Source organism: Oncorhynchus keta, unplaced genomic scaffold (genome assembly GCF_023373465.1).
Source record: "Oncorhynchus keta strain PuntledgeMale-10-30-2019 unplaced genomic scaffold, Oket_V2 Un_contig_21597_pilon_pilon, whole genome shotgun sequence".
NCBI lineage: Eukaryota > Metazoa > Chordata > Actinopteri > Salmoniformes > Salmonidae > Oncorhynchus > Oncorhynchus keta.
Genome location: NW_026282520.1, coordinates 1 through 6,105, shown reverse-complemented (window position 1 = coordinate 6,105; position 6,105 = coordinate 1). Strand labels below are relative to the sequence as shown.

Genomic DNA, 6,105 nt, shown 5'->3' with positions numbered 1-6,105 from the left:
TAGATTTAGTTGGCTGGCTAGCAAAGGAATAGAACCTAGCCTGCATAGGTACAGTGCATTCGGGAAGTTTTCAGACCCCTTACTTTTTTCCACATTTTGTTACATTACAGACTTATACTAAAATGGACTAAATAAAATAAAATCTATCTACACACAATGCCCCATAATGACAAAGCGATAACATATCGTTTTTATTAATAAAACAAATATTTAAAAATACCTCATAATTCCCGGCTTCTCAAGCCGTATTGCTTAATTAATGGACTAAGTAATTTCAGATCTTCAATAGGTTCTGAGAACGATAAATGTCCCACCCCGCCAAAGTCAGCCACACCCTTAGTATTCCACTCATTAGGTTTCCGTAGTGTAGTGGTTATAACGTTTGCCTCACACGCAAAAGGTCCCCGGTTCGAAACCGGGCGGAAACACATTTTAACAACTTGGACAGTAAGCCTATTCACGAAGGGCTCGGTCCCAATTTCGGAATTCATGCTTTTCCTTCGCACTTCTCAGTATTTGGTACTCAGACTTACCTTTTTTGTCGCGTAACACATTCTGCATGTGTGGCTAGCTTGGACGCTCTGAATATATTCCTGCTTCGTGTGGTCTGAGGTCCATAATGATTCAAATAGTTTACCAGTCCAGGGTAAGCCGACAAGAAACACAGCCCTTATTTTAAGTGATTTTAAAATCCCTGTGGGGAACATGAAGGGTGGAAAAATGATTGGAACCATTTTCCTGTTTGACGGCTAGTTTTTAATGGGTATTATGGCTCTTTCTGTGGTACTCACTTTGGTAAGGGAATACCCCCTGTATTGGACAAAAATGAATGGCAAGTCATTGGCATCGGACAAACCATATACACATTGGCCAATACCACCCAATTCGGCGTTGATTCATCCAAAGTGTATTGCAAATGCCATATGGCAATTGCCAGTTGTAACACTTTAAAAATTCAACAGGGGGCAAATGCGCTCCACCGGGGTTTTTCATATTGATATGTAACCCAAATTAATGTCCAAAAGTAAAATTTTGAAAAATGAAATTTTTTTCAAAAACTTATCACCCCTTAAAAAGTGCTTTCTGGACCGTTTTTCGAAATTCTTTCGATTTTTTTGTCAATTACACATGTGTAAGAACTGTATGAATATACTTTTGTCCAATTTTATTATCATAATTTTTTTAAAATTTTATATGCGCATAAGGAATATGTTTTGTCCAATTCCAATATGATTTCATAGGAAGTCAAAAGTCAAAAGTCAAAAATGTCAAAATTTTGTAAAAACTTCACACCCCATAAAAAGTGCTTTCTGGACCGTTTTTCGAAATTCTTTCGATTTTTTGTCAATTACACATGTGTAAGAACTGTATGAATATACTTTTGTCCAATTTTATTATCATAATTTTTTTTTTTTTTACATGCGCATAAGGAATATGTTTTGTCCAATTCCAATATGATTTCATAGGAAGTCAAAAGTCAAAAGTCAAAATGTCAAAATTTTGTAAAAACTTCACACACCCTTAAAAAGTGCTTTCTGGACCGTTTTTTGAAATTCTTTCAATTTTTTTGTCAATTACACATGTGTAAGAACTGTATGAATATACTTTTGTCCAATTTTATTATCATATTTTTTTATATATTTTTTTTTAAATTGTGCATAAGGATTTTTTTGTGGGCCAAATGACGTAAGAAATTTGACATGCTCAAAAATCCTGCAGAAATGCAAAATTGACTGGCCTGATGAACTCGGGATGGCCGGGCAGTGATAGTTGTTCCTTTTCCATCACTCGTTGTGTTGACTTCATCATGTCCATTTTGTGATGTTTTTTCACTATATAATCATATTGCAAGTGCACGTGCATTTGCAATATGTTTCAATGTGCATTTACCATATGAAATTTGACCTTGCTCAAAAATGCAAAATTGACTGGTCTGATGAACACAGGATGGCCGAGCAGTGATAGTTGTACATTTCCATCACTCGTTGTGTTGATTTCATCATCTCCGTTAGGTGATGTTGTTTCACTATAGAATCATATTGTAAGTGCACGTGCATTTGCAATATGTTTCAATGTGCATTTACCATATGAAATTTGACCTTGCTCAAAAATGCAAAATTGACTGGTCTGATGAACACAGGATGGCCGAGCAGTGAGAGTTGTACCTTTCCATCACTCGTTGTGTTGATTTCATCATGTCCATTTGTTTATGTTTTCTCACTTTTGCAAAGTCACTGTGCATTTGCAATATGGTTCAATGGGCAGGTACCATCACGAATTTGTCATGCTATAAAAATCCTGCAGGAATGTGAAATTGACTGGCCTGATGAACACAGGATGGCCTGGCAGTGATAGTTGTTCCTTTCCATCACTCGTTGTGTTGATTTCATCATGTCCATTAGGTGATGTTTTTTCACTATAGAATCATATTGCAAAATGCACGTGCATTGTTGTAACTGGTAACCCAAAAATAAAAATATGGTTGTAAATGCATTTACCGGTCATTCTGATATTAATGCTCGCTATGGAACACAGGATGGCCGGGCAGTGATAGTTGTACATTTCCATCACTCGTTGTGTTGATTTCATCATGTCCATTAGGTGATGTTTTTACATCATAGAATCATATTGCAAGTGCGCGCATTTGCAATATGTTTCAATGTGCATTTACCATATGAAATTTGACATGCCCAAAATGCAAAATTGACTGGTCTGATGGACACAGGATGGCCGAGCAGTGATAGTTGTACATTTCCATCACTGCTGTGTTGATTTCATCATGTCCATTAGGTGATGTTTTTTCACTATAGAATCATATTGCAAATGCACGCATTGTTGTGCAACTGGTAACCCAAAAATAAAAAATATGGTTGTAAATGCATTTACCGGTCATTCTGATATTAATGCTCGCTATGGGAACACAGGATGGCCGGGCAGTGATAGTTGTACATTTCCATCACTCGTTGTGTTGATTTCATCATGTCCATTAGGTGATGTTTTTACACTATAGAATCATATTGCAAGTGCTGCATTTGCAATATGTTTCAATGTGCATTTACCATATGAAATTTGACATGCTCAAAAATGCAAAATTGACTGGTCTGATGGACACAGGATGGCCGAGCAGTGATAGTTGTACATTTCATCACTCGTTGTGTTGATTTCATCATGTCCATTAGGTGATGTTTTTCACTATAGAATCATATTGCAAATGCACGTGCATTGTTGTGCAACTGGTAACCCAAAAATAAAAATATGGTTGTAAATGCATTTACCGGTCATTCTGATATTAATGCTCGCTATGGGAACACAGGATGGCCGGGCAGTGATAGTTGTACATTTCCATCACTCGTTGTGTTGATTTCATCATGTCCATTAGGTGATGTTTTTACACTATAGAATCATATATTGCAAGTGCGCGCGCATTTGCAATATGTTTCAATGTGCATTTACCATATGAAATTTGACATGCTCAAAATGCAAAATTGACTGGTCTGATGGACACAGGATGGCCGAGCAGTGATAGTTGTTCCTTTCATCACTCGTTGTGTTGATTTCATCATGTCCATTAGGTGATGTTTTTCACTATAGAATCATATTGCAAATGCACGTGCATTGTTGTGCAACTGGTAACCCAAAAATAAAAATATGGTTGTAAATGCATTTACCGGTCATTCTGATATTAATGCTCGCTATGGGAACACAGGATGGCCGGGCAGTGATAGTTGTACATTTCCATCACTCGTTGTGTTGATTTCATCATGTCCATTAGGTGATGTTTTTACACTATAGAATCATACTGCAAGTGCGGCATTTGCAATATGTTTCAATGTGCATTTACCATATGAAATTTGACATGCTCAAAAATGCAAAAATTGACTGGTCTGATGGACACAGGATGGCCGAGCAGTGATAGTTGTACATTTCCATCACTCGTTGTGTTGATTTCATCATGTCCATTAGGTGATGTTTTTTCACTATAGAATCATATTGCAAATGCACGTGCATTGTTGTGCAACTGGTAACCCAAAAATAAAAATATGGTTGTAAATGCATTTACCGGTCATTCTGATATTAATGCTCGCTATGGGAACACAGGATGGCCGGGCAGTGATAGTTGTACATTTCCATCACTGTTGTGTTGATTTCATCATGTCCATTAGGTGATGTTTTTACACTATAGAATCATATTGCAAGTGCGCATTTGCAATATGTTTCAATGTGCATTTACCATATGAAATTTTGGACATGCTCAAAAATGCAAATTGACTGGTCTGATGGACACAGGATGGCCGAGCAGTGATAGTTGTACATTTCCATCACTCGTTGTGTTGATTTCATCATGTCCATTAGGTGATGTTTTTTCACTATAGAATCATATTGCAAATGCACGTGCATTGTTGTGCAACTGGTAACCCAAAAATAAAATATGGTTGTAAATGCATTTACCGGTCATTCTGATATTAATGCTCGCTATGGGAACACAGGATGGCCGGGCAGTGATAGTTGTACATTTCCATCACTCGTTGTGTTGATTTCATCATGTCCATTAGGTGATGTTTTTACACTATAGAATCATATTGCAAGTGCGGCGCATTTGCAATATGTTTCAATGTGCATTTACCATATGAAATTTGACATGCTCAAAAATGCAAAATTGACTGGTCTGATGGACACAGGATGGCCGAGCAGTGATAGTTGTACATTTCCATCACTCGTTGTGTTGATTTCATCATGTCCATTAGGTGATGTTTTTCACTATAGAATCATATTGCAAATGCACGTGCATTCTGTGCAACTGGTAACCCAAAAATAAAAATATGGTTGTAAATGCATTTACCGTCATTCTGATATTAATGCTCGCTATGGGAACACAGGATGGCCGGGCAGTGATAGTTGTACATTTCCATCACTCGTTGTGTTGATTTCATCATGTCCATTAGGTGATGTTTTTACACTATAGAATCATATTGCAAGTGCGCGCATTTGCAATATGTTTCAATGTGCATTTACCATATGAAATTTGACATGCTCAAAAATGCAAAATTGACTGGTCTGATGGACACAGGATGGCATGAGCAGTGATAGTTGTACATTTCCATCACTGTTGTGTTGATTTCATCATGTCCATTAGGTGATGTTTTTCACTATAGAATCATATTGCAAATGCACGTGCATTGTTGTGCAACTGGTAACCCAAAAATAAAAATATGGTTGTAAATGCATTTACCGGTCATTCTGATATTAATGCTCGCTATGGGAACACAGGATGGCCGGGCAGTGATAGTTGTACATTTCCATCACTCGTTGTGTTGATTTCATCATGTCCATTAGGTGATGTTTTTACACTATAGAATCATATTGCAAGTGCGCGCATTTGCAATATGTTTCAATGTGCATTTACCATATGAAATTTGACATGCTCAAAATGCTAAATTGACTGGTCTGATGGACACAGGATGGCCGAGCAGTGATAGTTGTACATTTCATCACTCGTTGTGTTGATTTCATCATGTCCATTAGGTGATGATGTTTTTCACTATATAATCATATTGCAAATGCACGTGCATTGTTGTGCAACTGGTAACCCAAAATAAAATATGCTTGTAAATGCATTTACCGGTCATTCTGATATTAAATGCTCGCTATGGGAACACAGGATGGCCGGGCAGTGAAGTTGTACATTTCCATCACTCGTTGTGTTGATTTCATCATGTCCATTAGGTGATGTTTTTACACTATAGAATCTATTGCAAGTGCGCGCATTTGCAATATGTTCAATGCATTTACCATATGAAATTTGACATGCTCAAAAATGCAAAATTGACTGGTCTGATGGACACAGGATGGCTGAGCAGTGATAGTTGTACATTTCCATCACTCGTTGTGTTGATTTCATCATGTCCATTTGTTTATGTTTTCTCACTTTTGCAAAGTCACTGTGCATTTGCAATATGGTTCAATGGGCAGGTACCATCACGAATTTGTCATGCTATAAAAATGCTGCAGGAATGTGAAATTGACTGGCCCGATGAACTCAGGGATAGCTGGGCAGTGATTCTGGTTCATCTCCATGGCTCGTTAGGGTTGATTTCAGAATGTCAC

At 37.4% G+C, this 6,105-nt stretch overlaps 1 non-coding gene across 1 annotated transcript; it reads left to right on the top strand.

Annotated features, from left to right (window-relative positions):
* The first annotated feature begins 355 nt into the window (after positions 1–355).
* Positions 356–428, top strand: trnav-cac (transfer RNA valine (anticodon CAC)). The gene has a single exon. It is a non-coding gene; the product is annotated as a tRNA-Val (tRNA).
* The last annotated feature ends 5,677 nt before the right edge of the window (positions 429–6,105 follow it).